The following is a 25,024-nucleotide window of genomic DNA, read 5'->3' as shown; positions in this document are numbered from 1 at the left end:
CCAGGATGTGTCTGTTTCTCCACTGCACTGATATATAATCCAGGATGTGTCTGTATCTGCAGTGTACTGATATATAGTCCAGGATGTGCCTGTATCTCCAGTGTACTAATATATAGTCCAGGATGTGTCTGTGTCTCCAGTGTACTGATATATAGTCCAGGATGTGTCTGTATCTCTAGTGTACTGATATATAGTCCAGGATGTGTCTATATCTCCAGTGTACTGATATATAGTCCAGGATGTATCTATATTTCAATGTACTGATATATAGTCCAGGATGTGTCTGTGTCTCCAGTGTACTGATATATAATCCAGGATGTGTCTGTATCTGCAGCGTACTGATATATAGTCCAGGATGTGTCTGTATCTCCGGTGCACTGATATATAGTCCAGGATGTGTCTGTATCTCCAGTGTACTGATATATAGTCCACGATGTGTCTGTATCTCCAGTGTACTGATATATAGTCCAGGATGTGTCTTTATCTCCAGTGTACTGATATATAGTCCAGGATGTGTCTGTATCTCCAGTGTACTAATATATAGTCCAGGATGTGTCTGTATCTCCAGTGTACTGATATATAGTCCAGGATGTGTCTGTATCTCCAGTGCACTGATATATAGTCCAGGATGTCTCTGTATCTCCAGTGCACTGATATATATAGTCCAGGATGTGTCTGTATCTCCAGTGTACTGATATATAGTCCAGGATGTGTCTGTATCTGCAGTGTACTGATATATAGTCCAGGATGTGTCTGTATCTCCAGTGTACTGATATATAGTCCAGGATGTGTCTGTATCTGCAGTGTACTGATATATAGTCCAGGATGTGTCTGTATCTCCAGTGCACTGATATATAGTCCAGGATGTCTGTATCTCCAGTGCACTGATATATATAGTCCAGGATGTCTCTGTATCTCCAGTGCACTGATATATATAGTCCAGGATGTGTCTGTATCTCCAGTGTACTGATATAGAGTCCAGGATGTGTCTGTATCTGCAGTGTACTGATATATAGTCCAGGATGTGTCTGTATCTCCAGTGTACTGATATAGAGTCCAGGATGTGTCTGTATCTGCAGTGTACTGATATATAGTCCAGGATGTGTCTGTATCTCCAGTGCACTGATATATAGTCCAGGATGTGTCTGTATCTCCAGTGTACTGATATATAGTCCAGGATGTGTCTATATCTCCAGTGTACTGATATATAGTCCAGGATGTGTCTGTATCTCCAGTGTACTGATATATAGTCCAAGATGTGTCTATATCTCCAGTGTACTGATATATAGTCCAGGGTGTATCTGTATCTCCAGTGTACTAATATATAGTTCTGGATGTGTCTATATCTCCAGTGTACTAATATATAGTCCAGGATGTGTCTATATCTCCAGTGTACTGATATATAGTCCAGGATGTGTCTATATCTCCAGTGTACTGATATATAGTCCAGGATGTGTCTATATCTCCAGTGTACTTATATATAGTCCAGGGTGTATCTGTATCTCCAGTGTACTAATATATAGTTCTGGATGTGTCTATATCTCCAGTGTACTAATATATAGTCCAGGATGTGTCTATATCTCCAGTGTACTGATATATAGTCCAGGATGTGTCTATATCTCCAGTGTACTGATATATAGTCCAGGATGTGTCTATATCTCCAGTGTACTTATATATAGTCCAGGGTGTATCTGTATCTCCAGTGCACTGATATATAGTCCAGGATGTATCTGTATCTTCAGTACACTAATATATAGTCCAGGATGTGTCTGTATCTCCATTGTACTGATATATAGTCCAGGATGTGTCTGTATCTCCAGTGTACTGATATGTAGTCCAGGATGAGTCTGTATCTCTAGTGTACCGATATATAGTCCAGGATGTGTCTGTATCTCCAGTGTACTGATATATAGTCCAGGATGTGTCTGTATCTCCAGTGTACTGATATATAGTCCAGGATGAGTGTGTATCTCTAGTGTACCGATATATAGTCCAGGATTTGTCTGTGTCTCCAGTGTACTGATATATAGTCTAGGATGTGTCTGTATCTCCAGTGTACTGATATATAGTCCAGGATGTGTCTGTATCTCCAGTGTACTGATATATAGTCCAGGATGTGTCTGTATCTCCAGTGTACTGATATATAGTCCAGGATGTGTCTGTATCTCCAGTGTACTGATATATAGTCCAGGATGTGTCTGTATCCCCTGTGTACTAATATATAATCCAGGATGTGTCTGTATCTCCAGTGTACTAATATATAGTCCAGGATGTGTCTGTATCTCCAGTGTACTGATATATAGTCCAGGATGTGTCTGTATCTCCAGTGCACTGATATATAGTCCAGGATGTCTCTGTATCTCCAGTGCACTGATATATATAGTCCAGGATGTGTCTGTATCTCCAGTGTACTGATATATAGTTCAGGATGTGTCTATCTCTGCAGTGTACTGATGTATAGTCCAGGATGTGTCTGTATCTCCAGTGTACTGATATATAGTCCAGGATGTGTCTGTATCTCCAGTGTACTGATATATAGTCCAGGATGTGTCTGTATCTCCAGTGTACTGATATAGAGTCCAGGATGTGTCTGTATCTGCAGTGTACTGATATATAGTCCAGGATGTGTCTGTATCTCCAGTGTACTGATATAGAGTCCAGGATGTGTCTGTATCTGCAGTGTACTGATATATAGTCCAGGATGTGTCTGTATCTCCAGTGCACTGATATATAGTCCAGGATGTGTCTGTATCTCCAGTGTACTGATATATAGTTCAGGATGTGTCTATATCTCCAGTGTACTGATATATAGTCCAGGATGTGTCTATATCTCCAGTGTACTGATATATAGTCCAGGATGTGTCTATATCTCCAGTGTACTTATATATAGTCCAGGGTGTATCTGTATCTCCAGTGTACTAATATATAGTCCAGGATGTGTCTGTATCTCCAGTGTACTGATATATAGTCCAGGATGTGTCTATATCTCCAGTGTACTTATATATAGTCCAGGGTGTATCTGTATCTCCAGTGTACTAATATATAGTCCAGGATGTGTCTATATCTCCAGTGTACTGATATATAGTCCAGGATGTGTCTATATCTCCAGTGTACTGATATATAGTCCAGGATGTGTCTGTATCTCCAGTGTACTGATATATAGTCCAAGATGTGTCTATATCTCCAGTGTACTGATATATAGTCCAGGGTGTATCTGTATCTCCAGTGTACTAATATATAGTTCTGGATGTGTCTGTATCTCCAGTGTACTGATATGTATAGTCCAGGATGTGTCTGTATCTCCAGTGCACTGATATATAGTCCAGGATGTATCTGTATCTTCAGTACACTGATATATAGTCCAGGATGTGTCTGTATCTCCAGTGTACTGATATATAGTCCAGGATGTGTCTGTATCTCCAGTGTACTGATATATAGTCCAGGATGTGTCTGTATCTCCAGTGTACTGATATATAGTCCAGGATGTGTCTGTATCTCCAGTGTACTGATATATAGTCCAGGATGAGTGTGTATCTCTAGTGTACCGATATATAGTCCAGGATTTGTCTGTGTCTCCAGTGTACCGATATATAATCCAGGATGTGTCTGTATCTCCAGTGTACTGATATATAGTCCAGGATGTGTCTGTATCTCCAGTGTACTGATATATAGTCCAGGATGTGTCTGTATCTCCAGTGTACTGATATATAGTCCAGGATGTGTCTGTATCTCCAGTGTACTGATATATAGTCCAGGATGTGTCTGTATCCCCTGTGTACTAATATATAGTCCAGGATGTGTCTGTATCTCCAGTGTACTGATATATAGTCCAGGATGTGTCTGTATCTCCACTGCACTGATATATAGTCCAGGATGTGTCTGTATCTCCATTGTACTGATATATAGTCCAGGATGTGTCTGTATCTCCAGTGTACTGATATATAGTCCAGGATGTGTCTGTTTCTCCAGTGTACTAATATATAGTCCAGGATGTGTCTGTTTCTCCACTGCACTGATATATAATCCAGGATGTGTCTGTATCTCCAGTGTACTAATATATAGTCCAGGATGTGTCTGTTTCTCCACTGCACTGATATATAATCCAGGATGTGTCTGTATCTGCAGTGTACTGATATATAGTCCAGGATGTGTCTGTGTCTCCAGTGTACTGATATATAGTCCAGGATGTGTCTGTATCTCTAGTGTACTGATATATAGTCCAGGATGTGTCTATATCTCCAGTGTACTGATATATAGTCCAGGATGTATCTATATTTCAATGTACTGATATATAGTCCAGGATGTGTCTGTGTCTCCAGTGTACTGATATATAATCCAGGATGTGTCTGTATCTGCAGCGTACTGATATATAGTCCAGGATGTGTCTGTATCTCCGGTGCACTGATATATAGTCCAGGATGTGTCTGTATCTCCAGTGTACTGATATATAGTCCACGATGTGTCTGTATCTCCAGTGTACTGATATATAGTCCAGGATGTGTCTTTATCTCCAGTGTACTGATATATAGTCCAGGATGTGTCTGTATCTCCAGTGTACTAATATATAGTCCAGGATGTGTCTGTATCTCCAGTGTACTGATATATAGTCCAGGATGTGTCTGTATCTCCAGTGCACTGATATATAGTCCAGGATGTCTCTGTATCTCCAGTGCACTGATATATATAGTCCAGGATGTGTCTGTATCTCCAGTGTACTGATATATAGTCCAGGATGTGTCTGTATCTGCAGTGTACTGATATATAGTCCAGGATGTGTCTGTATCTCCAGTGTACTGATATATAGTCCAGGATGTGTCTGTATCTGCAGTGTACTGATATATAGTCCAGGATGTGTCTGTATCTCCAGTGCACTGATATATAGTCCAGGATGTCTGTATCTCCAGTGCACTGATATATATAGTCCAGGATGTGTCTGTATCTCCAGTGTACTGATATAGAGTCCAGGATGTGTCTGTATCTGCAGTGTACTGATATATAGTCCAGGATGTGTCTGTATCTCCAGTGTACTGATATAGAGTCCAGGATGTGTCTGTATCTGCAGTGTACTGATATATAGTCCAGGATGTGTCTGTATCTCCAGTGTACTGATATATAGTCCAGGATGTGTCTATATCTCCAGTGTACTTATATATAGTCCAGGGTGTATCTGTATCTCCAGTGTACTAATATATAGTCCAGGATGTGTCTGTATCTCCAGTGTACTGATATATAGTCCAGGATGTGTCTATATCTCCAGTGTACTTATATATAGTCCAGGGTGTATCTGTATCTCCAGTGTACTAATATATAGTCCAGGATGTGTCTATATCTCCAGTGTACTGATATATAGTCCAGGATGTGTCTATATCTCCAGTGTACTGATATATAGTCCAGGATGTGTCTGTATCTCCAGTGTACTGATATATAGTCCAAGATGTGTCTATATCTCCAGTGTACTGATATATAGTCCAGGGTGTATCTGTATCTCCAGTGTACTAATATATAGTTCTGGATGTGTCTGTATCTCCAGTGTACTGATATGTATAGTCCAGGATGTGTCTGTATCTCCAGTGCACTGATATATAGTCCAGGATGTATCTGTATCTTCAGTACACTGATATATAGTCCAGGATGTGTCTGTATCTCCAGTGTACTGATATAGAGTCCAGGATGTGTCTGTATCTCCATTGTACTGATATATAGTCCAGGATGTGTCTGTATCTCCAGTGTACTGATATATAGTCCAGGATGTGTCTGTATCTCCAGTGTACTGATATATAGTCCAGGATGAGTGTGTATCTCTAGTGTACCGATATATAGTCCAGGATTTGTCTGTGTCTCCAGTGTACCGATATATAATCCAGGATGTGTCTGTATCTCCAGTGTACTGATATATAGTCCAGGATGTGTCTGTATCTCCAGTGTACTGATATATAGTCCAGGATGTGTCTGTATCTCCAGTGTACTGATATATAGTCCAGGATGTGTCTGTATCTCCAGTGTACTGATATATAGTCCAGGATGTGTCTGTATCCCCTGTGTACTAATATATAGTCCAGGATGTGTCTGTATCTCCAGTGTACTGATATATAGTCCAGGATGTGTCTGTATCTCCACTGCACTGATATATAGTCCAGGATGTGTCTGTATCTCCATTGTACTGATATATAGTCCAGGATGTGTCTGTATCTCCAGTGTACTGATATATAGTCCAGGATGTGTCTGTTTCTCCACTGCACTGATATATAATCCAGGATGTGTCTGTATCTCCAGTGTACTAATATATAGTCCAGGATGTGTCTGTTTCTCCACTGCACTGATATATAATCCAGGATGTGTCTGTATCTGCAGTGTACTGATATATAGTCCAGGATGTGCCTGTATCTCCAGTGTACTAATATATAGTCCAGGATGTGTCTGTGTCTCCAGTGTACTGATATATAGTCCAGGATGTGTCTGTATCTCTAGTGTACTGATATATAGTCCAGGATGTGTCTATATCTCCAGTGTACTGATATATAGTCCAGGATGTATCTATATTTCAATGTACTGATATATAGTCCAGGATGTGTCTGTGTCTCCAGTGTACTGATATATAATCCAGGATGTGTCTGTATCTGCAGCGTACTGATATATAGTCCAGGATGTGTCTGTATCTCCGGTGCACTGATATATAGTCCAGGATGTGTCTGTATCTCCAGTGTACTGATATATAGTCCACGATGTGTCTGTATCTCCAGTGTACTGATATATAGTCCAGGATGTGTCTTTATCTCCAGTGTACTGATATATAGTCCAGGATGTGTCTGTATCTCCAGTGTACTAATATATAGTCCAGGATGTGTCTGTATCTCCAGTGTACTGATATATAGTCCAGGATGTGTCTGTATCTCCAGTGCACTGATATATAGTCCAGGATGTCTCTGTATCTCCAGTGCACTGATATATATAGTCCAGGATGTGTCTGTATCTCCAGTGTACTGATATATAGTCCAGGATGTGTCTGTATCTGCAGTGTACTGATATATAGTCCAGGATGTGTCTGTATCTCCAGTGTACTGATATATAGTCCAGGATGTGTCTGTATCTGCAGTGTACTGATATATAGTCCAGGATGTGTCTGTATCTCCAGTGCACTGATATATAGTCCAGGATGTCTGTATCTCCAGTGCACTGATATATATAGTCCAGGATGTCTCTGTATCTCCAGTGCACTGATATATATAGTCCAGGATGTGTCTGTATCTCCAGTGTACTGATATAGAGTCCAGGATGTGTCTGTATCTGCAGTGTACTGATATATAGTCCAGGATGTGTCTGTATCTCCAGTGTACTGATATAGAGTCCAGGATGTGTCTGTATCTGCAGTGTACTGATATATAGTCCAGGATGTGTCTGTATCTCCAGTGCACTGATATATAGTCCAGGATGTGTCTGTATCTCCAGTGTACTGATATATAGTCCAGGATGTGTCTATATCTCCAGTGTACTGATATATAGTCCAGGATGTGTCTGTATCTCCAGTGTACTGATATATAGTCCAAGATGTGTCTATATCTCCAGTGTACTGATATATAGTCCAGGGTGTATCTGTATCTCCAGTGTACTAATATATAGTTCTGGATGTGTCTATATCTCCAGTGTACTAATATATAGTCCAGGATGTGTCTATATCTCCAGTGTACTGATATATAGTCCAGGATGTGTCTATATCTCCAGTGTACTGATATATAGTCCAGGATGTGTCTATATCTCCAGTGTACTTATATATAGTCCAGGGTGTATCTGTATCTCCAGTGTACTAATATATAGTTCTGGATGTGTCTATATCTCCAGTGTACTAATATATAGTCCAGGATGTGTCTATATCTCCAGTGTACTGATATATAGTCCAGGATGTGTCTATATCTCCAGTGTACTGATATATAGTCCAGGATGTGTCTATATCTCCAGTGTACTTATATATAGTCCAGGGTGTATCTGTATCTCCAGTGCACTGATATATAGTCCAGGATGTATCTGTATCTTCAGTACACTAATATATAGTCCAGGATGTGTCTGTATCTCCATTGTACTGATATATAGTCCAGGATGTGTCTGTATCTCCAGTGTACTGATATGTAGTCCAGGATGAGTCTGTATCTCTAGTGTACCGATATATAGTCCAGGATGTGTCTGTATCTCCAGTGTACTGATATATAGTCCAGGATGTGTCTGTATCTCCAGTGTACTGATATATAGTCCAGGATGAGTGTGTATCTCTAGTGTACCGATATATAGTCCAGGATTTGTCTGTGTCTCCAGTGTACTGATATATAGTCTAGGATGTGTCTGTATCTCCAGTGTACTGATATATAGTCCAGGATGTGTCTGTATCTCCAGTGTACTGATATATAGTCCAGGATGTGTCTGTATCTCCAGTGTACTGATATATAGTCCAGGATGTGTCTGTATCTCCAGTGTACTGATATATAGTCCAGGATGTGTCTGTATCCCCTGTGTACTAATATATAATCCAGGATGTGTCTGTATCTCCAGTGTACTAATATATAGTCCAGGATGTGTCTGTATCTCCAGTGTACTGATATATAGTCCAGGATGTGTCTGTATCTCCAGTGCACTGATATATAGTCCAGGATGTCTCTGTATCTCCAGTGCACTGATATATATAGTCCAGGATGTGTCTGTATCTCCAGTGTACTGATATATAGTTCAGGATGTGTCTATCTCTGCAGTGTACTGATGTATAGTCCAGGATGTGTCTGTATCTCCAGTGTACTGATATATAGTCCAGGATGTGTCTGTATCTCCAGTGTACTGATATATAGTCCAGGATGTGTCTGTATCTCCAGTGTACTGATATAGAGTCCAGGATGTGTCTGTATCTGCAGTGTACTGATATATAGTCCAGGATGTGTCTGTATCTCCAGTGTACTGATATAGAGTCCAGGATGTGTCTGTATCTGCAGTGTACTGATATATAGTCCAGGATGTGTCTGTATCTCCAGTGCACTGATATATAGTCCAGGATGTGTCTGTATCTCCAGTGTACTGATATATAGTTCAGGATGTGTCTATATCTCCAGTGTACTGATATATAGTCCAGGATGTGTCTATATCTCCAGTGTACTGATATATAGTCCAGGATGTGTCTATATCTCCAGTGTACTTATATATAGTCCAGGGTGTATCTGTATCTCCAGTGTACTAATATATAGTCCAGGATGTGTCTGTATCTCCAGTGTACTGATATATAGTCCAGGATGTGTCTATATCTCCAGTGTACTTATATATAGTCCAGGGTGTATCTGTATCTCCAGTGTACTAATATATAGTCCAGGATGTGTCTATATCTCCAGTGTACTGATATATAGTCCAGGATGTGTCTATATCTCCAGTGTACTGATATATAGTCCAGGATGTGTCTGTATCTCCAGTGTACTGATATATAGTCCAAGATGTGTCTATATCTCCAGTGTACTGATATATAGTCCAGGGTGTATCTGTATCTCCAGTGTACTAATATATAGTTCTGGATGTGTCTGTATCTCCAGTGTACTGATATGTATAGTCCAGGATGTGTCTGTATCTCCAGTGCACTGATATATAGTCCAGGATGTATCTGTATCTTCAGTACACTGATATATAGTCCAGGATGTGTCTGTATCTCCAGTGTACTGATATATAGTCCAGGATGTGTCTGTATCTCCAGTGTACTGATATATAGTCCAGGATGTGTCTGTATCTCCAGTGTACTGATATATAGTCCAGGATGTGTCTGTATCTCCAGTGTACTGATATATAGTCCAGGATGAGTGTGTATCTCTAGTGTACCGATATATAGTCCAGGATTTGTCTGTGTCTCCAGTGTACCGATATATAATCCAGGATGTGTCTGTATCTCCAGTGTACTGATATATAGTCCAGGATGTGTCTGTATCTCCAGTGTACTGATATATAGTCCAGGATGTGTCTGTATCTCCAGTGTACTGATATATAGTCCAGGATGTGTCTGTATCTCCAGTGTACTGATATATAGTCCAGGATGTGTCTGTATCCCCTGTGTACTAATATATAGTCCAGGATGTGTCTGTATCTCCAGTGTACTGATATATAGTCCAGGATGTGTCTGTATCTCCACTGCACTGATATATAGTCCAGGATGTGTCTGTATCTCCATTGTACTGATATATAGTCCAGGATGTGTCTGTATCTCCAGTGTACTGATATATAGTCCAGGATGTGTCTGTTTCTCCAGTGTACTAATATATAGTCCAGGATGTGTCTGTTTCTCCACTGCACTGATATATAATCCAGGATGTGTCTGTATCTCCAGTGTACTAATATATAGTCCAGGGTGTGTCTGTTTCTCCACTGCACTGATATATAATCCAGGATGTGTCTGTATCTGCAGTGTACTGATATATAGTCCAGGATGTGTCTGTGTCTCCAGTGTACTGATATATAGTCCAGGATGTGTCTGTATCTCTAGTGTACTGATATATAGTCCAGGATGTGTCTATATCTCCAGTGTACTGATATATAGTCCAGGATGTATCTATATTTCAATGTACTGATATATAGTCCAGGATGTGTCTGTGTCTCCAGTGTACTGATATATAATCCAGGATGTGTCTGTATCTGCAGCGTACTGATATATAGTCCAGGATGTGTCTGTATCTCCGGTGCACTGATATATAGTCCAGGATGTGTCTGTATCTCCAGTGTACTGATATATAGTCCACGATGTGTCTGTATCTCCAGTGTACTGATATATAGTCCAGGATGTGTCTTTATCTCCAGTGTACTGATATATAGTCCAGGATGTGTCTGTATCTCCAGTGTACTAATATATAGTCCAGGATGTGTCTGTATCTCCAGTGTACTGATATATAGTCCAGGATGTGTCTGTATCTCCAGTGCACTGATATATAGTCCAGGATGTCTCTGTATCTCCAGTGCACTGATATATATAGTCCAGGATGTGTCTGTATCTCCAGTGTACTGATATATAGTCCAGGATGTGTCTGTATCTGCAGTGTACTGATATATAGTCCAGGATGTGTCTGTATCTCCAGTGTACTGATATATAGTCCAGGATGTGTCTGTATCTGCAGTGTACTGATATATAGTCCAGGATGTGTCTGTATCTCCAGTGCACTGATATATAGTCCAGGATGTCTGTATCTCCAGTGCACTGATATATATAGTCCAGGATGTGTCTGTATCTCCAGTGTACTGATATAGAGTCCAGGATGTGTCTGTATCTGCAGTGTACTGATATATAGTCCAGGATGTGTCTGTATCTCCAGTGTACTGATATAGAGTCCAGGATGTGTCTGTATCTGCAGTGTACTGATATATAGTCCAGGATGTGTCTGTATCTCCAGTGTACTGATATATAGTCCAGGATGTGTCTGTATCTCCAGTGTACTGATATATAGTCCAGGATGTGTCTATATCTCCAGTGTACTGATATATAGTCCAGGATGTGTCTGTATCTCCAGTGTACTGATATATAGTCCAAGATGTGTCTATATCTCCAGTGTACTGATATATAGTCCAGGGTGTATCTGTATCTCCAGTGTACTAATATATAGTTCTGGATGTGTCTATATCTCCAGTGTACTAATATATAGTCCAGGATGTGTCTATATCTCCAGTGTACTGATATATAGTCCAGGATGTGTCTATATCTCCAGTGTACTGATATATAGTCCAGGATGTGTCTATATCTCCAGTGTACTTATATATAGTCCAGGGTGTATCTGTATCTCCAGTGTACTAATATATAGTTCTGGATGTGTCTGTAACTCCAGTGCACTGATATATAGTCCAGGATGTATCTGTATCTTCAGTACACTAATATATAGTCCAGGATGTGTCTGTATCTCCATTGTACTGATATATAGTCCAGGATGTGTCTGTATCTCCAGTGTACTGATATGTAGTCCAGGATGAGTCTGTATCTCTAGTGTACCGATATATAGTCCAGGATGTGTCTGTATCTCCAGTGTACTGATATATAGTCCAGGATGTGTCTGTATCTCCAGTGTACTGATATATAGTCCAGGATGAGTGTGTATCTCTAGTGTACCGATATATAGTCCAGGATTTGTCTGTGTCTCCAGTGTACCGATATATAGTCCAGGATTTGTCTGTATCTCCAGTGTACTGATATATAGTCCAGGATGTGTCTGTATCTCCAGTGTACTGATATATAGTCCAGGATGTGTCTGTATCTCCAGTGTACTGATATATAGTCCAGGATGTGTCTGTATCTCCAGTGTACTGATATATAGTCCAGGATGTGTCTGTATCCCCTGTGTACTAATATATAATCCAGGATGTGTCTGTATCTCCAGTGTACTAATATATAGTCCAGGATGTGTCTGTATCTCCAGTGTACTGATATATAGTCCAGGATGTGTCTGTATCTCCAGTGCACTGATATATAGTCCAGGATGTCTCTGTATCTCCAGTGCACTGATATATATAGTCCAGGATGTGTCTGTATCTCCAGTGTACTGATATATAGTCCAGGATGTGTCTGTATCTGCAGTGTACTGATATATAGTCCAGGATGTGTCTGTATCTCCAGTGTACTGATATATAGTCCAGGATGTGTCTGTATCTGCAGTGTACTGATATATAGTCCAGGATGTGTCTGTATCTGCAGTGTACTGATATATAGTCCAGGATGTGTCTGTATCTCCAGTGTACTGATATATAGTCCAGGATGTGTCTGTATCTCCAGTGTACTGATATATAGTCCAGGATGTGTCTATATCTCCAGTGTACTGATATATAGTCCAGGATGTGTCTGTATCTCCAGTGTACTGATATATAGTCCAAGATGTGTCTATATCTCCAGTGTACTGATATATAGTCCAGGGTGTATCTGTATCTCCAGTGTACTAATATATAGTTCTGGATGTGTCTATATCTCCAGTGTACTAATATATAGTCCAGGATGTGTCTATATCTCCAGTGTACTGATATATAGTCCAGGATGTGTCTATATCTCCAGTGTACTGATATATAGTCCAGGATGTGTCTATATCTCCAGTGTACTTATATATAGTCCAGGGTGTATCTGTATCTCCAGTGTACTAATATATAGTTCTGGATGTGTCTGTATCTCCAGTGCACTGATATATAGTCCAGGATGTATCTGTATCTTCAGTACACTAATATATAGTCCAGGATGTGTCTGTATCTCCATTGTACTGATATATAGTCCAGGATGTGTCTGTATCTCCAGTGTACTGATATGTAGTCCAGGATGAGTCTGTATCTCTAGTGTACCGATATATAGTCCAGGATGTGTCTGTATCTCCAGTGTACTGATATATAGTCCAGGATGTGTCTGTATCTCCAGTGTACTGATATATAGTCCAGGATGAGTGTGTATCTCTAGTGTACCGATATATAGTCCAGGATTTGTCTGTGTCTCCAGTGTACCGATATATAGTCCAGGATGTGTCTGTATCTCCAGTGTACTGATATATAGTCCAGGATGTGTCTGTATCTCCAGTGTACTGATATATAGTCCAGGATGTGTCTGTATCTCCAGTGTACTGATATATAGTCCAGGATGTGTCTGTATCTCCAGTGTACTGATATATAGTCCAGGATGTGTCTGTATCCCCTGTGTACTGATATGTATAGTCCAGGATGTGTCTGTATCTCCAGTGTACTGATATATAGTCCAGGATGTGTCTGTATCTCCAGTGTACTGATATATAGTCCAGGATGTGTCTGTATCTCCAGTGTACTAATATATAGTCCAGGATGTGTCTGTATCTCCAGTGTACTGATATATAGTCCAGGATGTGTCTGTATCTCCAGTGCACTGATATATAGTCCAGGATGTCTCTGTATCTCCAGTGCACTGATATATATAGTCCAGGATGTGTCTGTATCTCCAGTGTACTGATATATAGTCCAGGATTTGTCTGTATCTGCAGTGTACTGATATATAGTCCAGGATGTGTCTGTATCTCCAGTGTACTGATATATAGTCCAGGATGTGTCTGTATCTGCAGTGTACTGATATATAGTCCAGGATGTGTCTGTATCTCCAGTGCACTGATATATAGTCCAGGATGTGTCTGTATCTCCAGTGCACTGATATATATAGTCCAGGATGTCTCTGTATCTCCAGTGCACTGATATATATAGTCCAGGATGTGTCTGTATCTCCAGTGTACTGATATAGAGTCCAGGATGTGTCTGTATCTGCAGTGTACTGATATATAGTCCAGGATGTGTCTGTATCTCCAGTGTACTGATATATAGTCCAGGATGTGTCTGTATCTGCAGTGTACTGATATATAGTCCAGGATGTGTCTGTATCTCCAGTGCACTGATATATAGTCCAGGATGTGTCTGTATCTCCAGTGTACTGATATATAGTCCAGGATGTGTCTATATATCCAGTGTACTGATATATAGTCCAGGATGTGTCTGTATCTCCAGTGTACTGATATATAGTCCAGGATGTGTCTATATCTCCAGTGTACTTATATATAGTCCAGGGTGTATCTGTATCTCCATTGTACTAATATATAGTCCAGGATGTGTCTGTATCTCCAGTGTACTGATATATAGTCCAGGATGTGTCTGTATCTCCAGTGTACTGATATATAGTCCAGGATGTGTCTGTATCTCCAGTGTACTGATATATAGTCCAAGATGTGTCTATATCTCCAGTGTACTGATATATAGTCCAGGGTGTATCTGTATCTCCAGTGTACTAATATATAGTTCTGGATGTGTCTGTATCTCCAGTGCACTGATATATAGTCCAGGATGTGTCTGTATCTCCAGTGTACTGATATGTAGTCCAGGATGAGTCTGTATCTCTAGTGTACCGATATATAGTCCAGGATGTGTCTGTATCTCCAGTGTACTGATATATAGTCCAGGATGTGTCTGTATCTCCAGTGTACTGATATATAGTCCAGGATGAGTGTGTATCTCTAGTGTACCGATATATAGTCCAGGATTTGTCTGTGTCTCCAGTGTACCGATATATAGTCCAGGATGTGTCTGTATCTCCAGTGTACTGATATATAGTCCAGGATGTGTCTGTATCTCCAGTGTACTGATATATAGTCCAGGATGTGTCTGTATCTCCAGTGTACTGATATATAGTCCAGGATGTGTCTGTATCTCCAGTGTACTGATATATAGTCCAGGATGTGTCTGTATCCCCTGTGTACTAATATATAGTCCAGGATGTGTCTGTATCTCCAGTGTACTGATATATAGTCCAGGATGTGTCTGTATCTCCATTGTACTGATATATAGTCCAGGATGTGTCTATATCTCCAGTGTACTGATATATAGTCCAGGATGTGTCTGTATCTCCAGTGTACTGATATATAGTCCAGGATGTGTCTGTATCTCCAGTGTACTGATATATAGTCCAGGATGTGTCTGTATCTCCAGTGTACTGATATATAGTGCAGGATGTGTCTGTATCTCTAGTATACTGATGTATAGTCCAGGATGTGTCTATATCTCCAGTGTACTGATATATAGTCCAGGATGTGTCTATATCTCCAGTGTACTGATATATAGTCCAGGATGTGTCTGTATCTCCAGTGTACTGATATATAGTCCAAGATGTGTCTATATCTCCAGTGTACTGATATATAGTCCAGGGTGTATCTGTATCTCCAGTGTACTAATATATAGTTCTGGATGTGTCTGTATCTCCAGTGCACTGATATATAGTCCAGGATGTGTCTGTATCTCCAGTGTACTGATATATAGTCCAGGATGTGTCTGTATCTGCAGTGTACTAATATATAGTCCAGGATGTGTCTGTATCTCCATTGTACATTGATATATAGTCCAGGATGTGTCTGTATCTCCAGTGTACTGATATGTAGTCCAGGATGAGTCTGTATCTCTAGTGTACCGATATATAGTCCAGGATGTGTCTGTATCTCCAGTGTACTGATATATAGTCCAGGATGTGTCTGTATCTCCAGTGTACTGATATATAGTCCAGGATGAGTGTGTATCTCTAGTGTACTGATATATAGTCCAGGATGTGTCTGTATCTCCAGTGTACTGATATATAGTCCAGGATGTGTCTGTATCTCCAGTGTACTGATATATAGTCCAGGATGTGTCTGTATCCCCTGTGTACTAATATATAGTCCAGGATGTGTCTGTATCTCCAGTGTACTGATATATAGTCCAGGATGTGTCTGTATCTCCAGTGTACTGATATATAGTCCAGGATGTGTCTGTATCTCCAGTGTACTGATATATAGTCCAGGATGTGTCTGTATCTCCAGTGTACTGATATATAGTCCAGGATGTGTCTGTATCCCCTGTGTACTAATATATAGTCCAGGATGTGTCTGTATCTCCAGTGTACTGATATATAGTCCAGGATGTGTCTGTATCTCCACTGCACTGATATATAGTCCAGGATGTGTCTGTATCTGCAGTGTACTGATATATAGTCCAGGATGTGTCTGTATCTCCAGTGTACTGATATATAGTCCAGGATGTGTCTGTATCCCCTGTGTACTAATATATAGTCCAGGATGTGTCTGTATCTCCACTGTACTGATATATAGTCCAGGATGTGTCTGTATCTGCAGTGTACTGATATATAGTCCAGAATGTGTCTGTATCTCCAGTGTACTGATATATAGTCCAGGATGTATCTATATCTCCAGTGTACTGATATATCGTCCAGGATGTGTCTATATCTCCAGTGTACTGATATATAGTTCTGGATGTGTCTGTATCTCCAGTGTACTGATATGTATAGTCCAGGATGTGTCTGTATCTCCAGTGTACTGATATATAGTCCAGGATGTGTCTTTATCTCCTGTGTACTAATATATAGTCCAGGATGTGTCTGTATCTCCAGTGTACTGATATATAGTCCAGGATGTGTCTGTATCTCCAGTGTACTGATATATAGTCCAGGATGTGTCTGTATCTCCAGTGCACTGATATATAGTCCAGGATGTGTCTGTATCTCCAGTGTACTGATATAAAGTCCAGGATGTGTCTTTATCTCCTGTGTACTAATATATAGTCCAGGATGTGTCTGTATCTCCAGTGCACTGATATATAGTCCAGGATGTGTCTGTATCTCCAGTGTACTGATATATAGTCCAGGATGTCTCTGTATCTCCAGTGTACTGATATATAGTCCAGGATGTGTCTGTATCTCCAGTGTACTGATATATAGTCCAGGATGTGTCTGTATCCCCTGTGTACTAATATATAGTCCAGGATGTGTCTGTATCTCCAGTGTACTGATATATAGTCCAGGATGTGTCTGTATCTCCACTGCACTGATATATAGTCCAGGATGTGTCTGTATCTGCAGTGTACTGATATATAGTCCAGAATGTGTCTGTATCTCCAGTGTACTGATATATAGTCCAGGATGTATCTATATCTCCAGTGTACTGATATATCGTCCAGGATGTGTCTATATCTCCAGTGTACTGATATATAGTTCTGGATGTGTCTGTATCTCCAGTGTACTGATATGTATAGTCCAGGATATATCTGTATCTTCAGTACACTGATATATAGTCCAGGATGTGTCTGTATCTCCAGTGCACTGATATATAGTCCAGGATGTGTCTGTATCTCCAGTGTACTGATACATAGTCCAGGATGTGTCTGTATCTCCAGTGTACTGATATATAGTCCAGGATGTGTCTGTATCTCCAGTGTACTGATATATAGTCCAGAATGTGTCTGTATCTCCAGTGTACTGATATATAGTCCAGGATGTGTCTGTATCTCCCGTGTACTGATATATAGTCCAGCATGTGTCTGTATCTCCAGTGCACTGATATATAGTCCAGGATGTGTCTGTGTCTCCAGTGTACTGATATATAATCCAGGATGTGTCTGTATCTGCAGTGTACTGATATATAGTCCAGGATGTGTCTGTATCTCCAGTGTACTGATATATAGTCCAGGATGTGTCTGTATCTCCCGTGTACTGATATATAGTCCAGGATGTGTCTGTGTCTCCAGTGCACTGATATATAGTCCAGGATGTGTCTGTGTCTCCAGTGTACTGATATATAGTCCAGGATGTGTCTGTATCTCCAGTGTACTGATATATAGTCCAGGATGTGTCTGTATCTCCAGTGCACTGATGTATAGTCCAGGATGTGTCTGTATCTCCAGTGCACTGATGTATAGTCCAGGATGTGTCTGTATCTCCAGTGCACTGATGTATAGTCCAGGATGTGTCTGTATCTCCAGTGCACTGATGTATAGTCCAGGATGTGTCTGTATCTCCAGTGTACTGATATATAGTCCAGGATGTGTCTGTATCTCCAGTGTACTGATATATAATCCAGGATGTGTCTGTATCTGCAGTGTACTGATATATAGTCCAGGATGTGTCTGTATCTCCAGTGTACTGATATATAGTCCAGGATGTGTCTGTATCTCCAGTGTACTGATATATAGTCCAGGATGTGTCTGTATCTCCAGTGCACTGATGTATAGTCCAGGATGTGTCTGTATCTCCAGTGCACTGATGTATAGTCCAGGATGTGTCTGTATCTCCAGTGCACTGATGTATAGTCCAGGATGTGTCTGTATCTCCAGTGCACTGATGTATAGTCCAGGATGTGTCTGTATCTCCAGTGTACTGATATATAGTCCAGGATGTGTCTGTATCTCCAGTGTACTGATATATAGTCCAGGATGTGTCTGTATCTCCAGTGCACTGATATATAGTCCAGGATGTGTCTGTATCTCCAGTGTACTGATATATAGTTCAGGATGTGTCTATATCTGCAGTGTACTGATATATAGTCCAGGATGTGTCTGTATCTCCAGTGTACTGATATATAGTCCAGGATGTGTCTGTATCTCCAGTGTACTGATATATAGTCCAGGATGTGTCTGTATCTGCAGTGTACTGATATATAGTCCAGGATGTGTCTGTATCTCCCGTGTACTGATATATAGTCCAGGATGTGTCTGTGTCTCCAGTGCACTGATATATAGTCCAGGATGTATCTTCAGTACACTAATATATAGTCCAGGATGTGTCTGTATCTCCAGTGCACTGATATATAGTCCAGGATGTGTCTGTATCTCCAGTGTACTGATATGTAGTCCAGGATGAGTCTGTATCTCTAGTGTACCGATATATAGTCCAGGATGTGTCTGTATCTCCAGTGTACTGATATATAGTCCAGGATGTGTCTGTATCTCCAGTGTACTGATATATAGTCCAGGATGAGTGTGTATCTCTAGTGTACCGATATATAGTCCAGGATTTGTCTGTGTCTCCAGTGTACCGATATATAGTCCAGGATGTGTCTGTATCCCCTGTGTACTAATATATAGTCCAGGATGTGTCTGTATCTCCAGTGTACTGATATATAGTCCAGGATGTGTCTGTATCTCCATTGTACTGATATATAGTCCAGGATGTGTCTATATCTCCAGTGTACTGATATATAGTCCAGGATGTGTCTGTATCTCCAGTGTACTGATATATAGTCCAGGATGTGTCTGTATCTCCAGTGTACTGATATATAGTCCAGGATGTGTCTGTATCTCCAGTGTACTGATATATAGTGCAGGATGTGTCTGTATCTCTAGTATACTGATGTATAGTCCAGGATGTGTCTATATCTCCAGTGTACTGATATATAGTCCAGGATGTGTCTATATCTCCAGTGTACTGATATATAGTCCAGGATGTGTCTGTATCTCCAGTGTACTGATATATAGTCCAAGATGTGTCTATATCTCCAGTGTACTGATATATAGTCCAGGGTGTATCTGTATCTCCAGTGTACTAATATATAGTTCTGGATGTGTCTGTATCTCCAGTGCACTGATATATAGTCCAGGATGTGTCTGTATCTCCAGTGTACTGATATATAGTCCAGGATGTGTCTGTATCTGCAGTGTACTAATATATAGTCCAGGATGTGTCTGTATCTCCATTGTACATTGATATATAGTCCAGGATGTGTCTGTATCTCCAGTGTACTGATATGTAGTCCAGGATGAGTCTGTATCTCTAGTGTACCGATATATAGTCCAGGATGTGTCTGTATCTCCAGTGTACTGATATATAGTCCAGGATGTGTCTGTATCTCCAGTGTACTGATATATAGTCCAGGATGAGTGTGTATCTCTAGTGTACCGATATATAGTCCAGGATTTGTCTGTGTCTCCAGTGTACCGATATATAGTCCAGGATGTGTCTGTATCTCCACTGTACTGATATATAGTCCAGGATGTGTCTGTATCTCCAGTGTACTGATATATAGTCCAGGATGTGTCTGTATCTCCAGTGTACTGATATATAGTCCAGGATGTGTCTGTATCTCCAGTGTACTGATATATAGTCCAGGATGTGTCTGTATCCCCTGTGTACTAATATATAGTCCAGGATGTGTCTGTATCTCCACTGTACTGATATATAGTCCAGGATGTGTCTGTATCTGCAGTGTACTGATATATAGTCCAGAATGTGTCTGTATCTCCAGTGTACTGATATATAGTCCAGGATGTATCTATATCTCCAGTGTACTGATATATCGTCCAGGATGTGTCTATATCTCCAGTGTACTGATATATAGTTCTGGATGTGTCTGTATCTCCAGTGTACTGATATGTATAGTCCAGGATGTGTCTGTATCTCCAGTGTACTGATATATAGTCCAGGATGTGTCTTTATCTCCTGTGTACTAATATATAGTCCAGGATGTGTCTGTATCTCCAGTGTACTGATATATAGTCCAGGATGTGTCTGTATCTCCAGTGTACTGATATATAGTCCAGGATGTGTCTGTATCTCCAGTGCACTGATATATAGTCCAGGATGTGTCTGTATCTCCAGTGTACTGATATATAGTCCAGGATGTGTCTTTATCTCCTGTGTACTAATATATAGTCCAGGATGTGTCTGTATCTCCAGTGCACTGATATATAGTCCAGGATGTGTCTGTATCTCCAGTGTACTGATATATAGTCCAGGATGTCTCTGTATCTCCAGTGTACTGATATATAGTCCAGGATGTGTCTGTATCTCCAGTGTACTGATATATAGTCCAGGATGTGTCTGTATCCCCTGTGTACTAATATATAGTCCAGGATGTGTCTGTATCTCCAGTGTACTGATATATAGTCCAGGATGTGTCTGTATCTCCACTGCACTGATATATAGTCCAGGATGTGTCTGTATCTGCAGTGTACTGATATATAGTCCAGAATGTGTCTGTATCTCCAGTGTACTGATATATAGTCCAGGATGTATCTATATCTCCAGTGTACTGATATATCGTCCAGGATGTGTCTATATCTCCAGTGTACTGATATATAGTTCTGGATGTGTCTGTATCTCCAGTGTACTGATATGTATAGTCCAGGATGTATCTGTATCTCCAGTGTACTGATACATAGTCCAGGATGTGTCTGTATCTCCAGTGTACTGATATATAGTCCAGGATGTGTCTGTATCTCCAGTGTACTGATATATAGTCCAGAATGTGTCTGTATCTCCAGTGTACTGATATATAGTCCAGGATGTGTCTGTATCTCCCGTGTACTGATATATAGTCCAGCATGTGTCTGTATCTCCAGTGCACTGATATATAGTCCAGGATGTGTCTGTGTCTCCAGTGTACTGATATATAATCCAGGATGTGTCTGTATCTGCAGTGTACTGATATATAGTCCAGGATGTGTCTGTATCTCCAGTGTACTGATATATAGTCCAGGATGTGTCTGTATCTCCCGTGTACTGATATATAGTCCAGGATGTGTCTGTGTCTCCAGTGCACTGATATATAGTCCAGGATGTGTCTGTGTCTCCAGTGTACTGATATATAATCCAGGATGTGTCTGTATCTGCAGTGTACTGATATATAGTCCAGGATGTGTCTGTATCTCCAGTGTACTGATATATAGTCCAGGATGTGTCTGTATCTCCAGTGTACTGATATATAGTCCAGGATGTGTCTGTATCTCCAGTGCACTGATGTATAGTCCAGGATGTGTCTGTATCTCCAGTGCACTGATGTATAGTCCAGGATGTGTCTGTATCTCCAGTGCACTGATGTATAGTCCAGGATGTGTCTGTATCTCCAGTGCACTGATGTATAGTCCAGGATGTGTCTGTATCTCCAGTGTACTGATATATAGTCCAGGATGTGTCTGTATCTCCAGTGTACTGATATATAGTCCAGGATGTGTCTGTATCTCCAGTGCACTGATATATAGTCCAGGATGTGTCTGTATCTCCAGTGTACTGATATATAGTTCAGGATGTGTCTATATCTGCAGTGTACTGATATATAGTCCAGGATGTGTCTGTATCTCCAGTGTACTGATATATAGTCCAGGATGTGTCTGTATCTCCAGTGTACTGATATACACTGGAGATACAGACACATCCTGGACTATATATCAGTACACTGGAGATACAGACACATCCTGGACTATATATCAGTACACTGGAGATACAGACACATCCTGGACTATATATCAGTGCACTGGAGATACAGACACATCCTGGACTATATATCAGTACACTGAAGATACAGACACATCCTGGACTTTATATCAGGGCAATGGTTTTAGAGTTATATACACCACACTCATATAATACCAGTTACTTCTATATCAGTGATATATCAGATCTACAAATAAATATTCAATGTAAGAGAAAGTAAAGATTTCTGATTCAGATAGACTTACTCATCACAGCTCATTCTTTTATGTAACAGCTTGTAATAAGGCGGTTTTCTTAGCGCATCATGCACAGTAAAGAGTCCTCCTATTAAGATGTCTCCTTTCTGATAATATGTGTACTCAAACAAAGCATCTATGGGATAAAGTTCACACGGTGGAGATCTCCGGATCATATTTCCAGTTAATGCTTCATAGAAAACAATTAAGCATATTTTTCTTTTTTTTCGAAGGTCTCCGTCTGTGCCAAATCAAAAACACCAAGTGCACGAAAAAAGTGTGGGTGCCACACTAAAAAAAACGTACCCTTCCCCTAAAGTGGAGAGAGGTTCCTGACTCAAACTCTTCCCCACAAGGACCAAAAGGTGACCGAGTGGGGTCGAGTATCCGAAAGGGCCATCTGCCGGAGCAGGATGGCCCCTACCAACACATCCGTTTTCCCCTCGGGCTGCCACCACCAAGGGTACTCAGGATTACCAGTCGCCAAGTTTCTCTCTGGGCTGCCACCACCAGAGATACTCCTTGGCTCAGGCAAGAAGTCTGCGCCTGCCCTGGTTCCCCAGGACAGGTCAGCTGAGAGAGGGGAGAGACCCATTACAGGCCTCATACCCGGACAACCATCAGGAAGCGTCCCAAAAGGGTACAGCATCCCTTCGTCGACACACAAAAAGGTGACAGAGTGTAAAATAAAAAAAGTGAGAAAACAGTTAAATGAGTGGTAAAGTGCCCATCAGAGCCCGGTTTACCGCCGGATCTATAAAAATTACTCCAATGCTGGTAAACCAGGCATTAAGGAGTGGGGTGCTCAAATGGTGTAATCCAGTGCCACGCAATAGTGCCCAAATCAGTGGGGTTCCCAAGCCCAGTGACTTAAGGCACCCTGGGGGCCACTCAACCCCCAGGGCACGACACCAGAGACCTTCGAGCGCTTCACCGACCTTCAGCCAAGATCCCCAAGGGAGCGTCCTGTCCCCCTTGGTGGTCGTGTCGACAGCGTCTGTGGCGTTCTGCCAGCTCCCTACAGTGGCCCGACGCTAAAACCACTGGCGGAGCCGGCGTACTAACCACGTCCCCTATCGACAACACCTCAAGTGGTTCTCCGTTCAGATCTCCATAGTTTTCGGCCTACTCCTGCTGTGACCGGTCTAGCGGGCCGCCATCACCAGCAGTTTCGCCTACTAGCTACTTCTGATAAGAACAGATACTACACTTGATCTTAGCCAAAAGGCCGAGAAGTGAAAACAAGCATATTTTTTTTTTTTTAAGTTGAAGTCTACCACGAAGGTAGCATTTTTATTCAGACATTAATTTGCATACATACAAATTAAAATTCAACTTTCATTTTACATAAAATCATTTGACAAATCAGTCATAAAAACATAAAAGGGTACATGGTGGCTATATACTGGAGTTCCATTCCTTGACATACCATTGTTTTATTAGGGGGGAATTCCTTTTTTTATCAATTAAATAATATAAAAACATTTCACTAAAACACAGGCGTAAAACATCAGCAGTGGATAAAACATCTTTCTTAAAAAGCAAGATGTTCCTGGCCTTCCAGAGTGCGGCTTTCACACAGTTCATAGTCTTCCATGCCGTGACCTTCTTTCCTTGTGACGTGCAGTTAAAAAGTCCATATAAAATCATTTGGGAGGATAAGTCTTTGATGTCTGCCATTTTAGTCAGTAGAGGGAGTATTTTTTTCCAAATTTCTTGGGCAAAAGCGCAATCCCACATCAGATGTAATACAGATTCGTCAGCCTGGCAGCCCTCCCTCGGGCAGACAGCGGTTGTTGCGTATCCTCTCCTGTGTTGGAAGGCCCGACATGGAAGACACTCATGCACACAGCTCCAGGCCAGGTCCATCTGCTGGTTAAAAAGAGGGGAACAATTAGTCATCTTCCATATTTGTTTAACTTGCACTTCATTAAACCTCCCAACAGGTATTAGGGTTTCTCCCTCTCTTAAACTCTTTATTAGTTTTCCGCTCTGTTTTAATTCTATGGTGCTTCTAGATCTTAAATTAAAAAGATTAATAACGGTTTCTAAAATAGCATAATGTGAGGGAAGATTAAAAGCGTAGGGTGAGTTAAGAACAGTTTGGAACCACCCGTGCTTCCTCATAAAAGAACCCGCGTTATATCTAATAAAATAGGACCAAAAATGATTTTTAAAAAGCCCATTAAAAACGTAACAGAAATATTTAATTAAAAGGAATCTTTGTATGTCAGGGAAATCTTTCCCCCCTTTTGGCTTAGATCTTACCACAAACTCTCTTTTCAGCTTTTCC

General features: G+C 40.8%; 1 pseudogene; it reads right to left on the bottom strand.

Moving 5' to 3' along the window:
* Positions 1–23,844: 23,844 nt before the first annotated feature.
* Positions 23,845–23,971, bottom strand: LOC142190754 (U2 spliceosomal RNA; annotated as a pseudogene).
* Positions 23,972–25,024: the final 1,053 nt, after the last annotated feature.

This window comes from Leptodactylus fuscus, chromosome 1, assembly GCF_031893055.1.
Source record: "Leptodactylus fuscus isolate aLepFus1 chromosome 1, aLepFus1.hap2, whole genome shotgun sequence".
Classification (NCBI taxonomy): domain Eukaryota; kingdom Metazoa; phylum Chordata; class Amphibia; order Anura; family Leptodactylidae; genus Leptodactylus; species Leptodactylus fuscus.
Note: the sequence above shows the minus strand (reverse complement) of the source record. Positions and strands in the feature narration are given on the sequence as shown.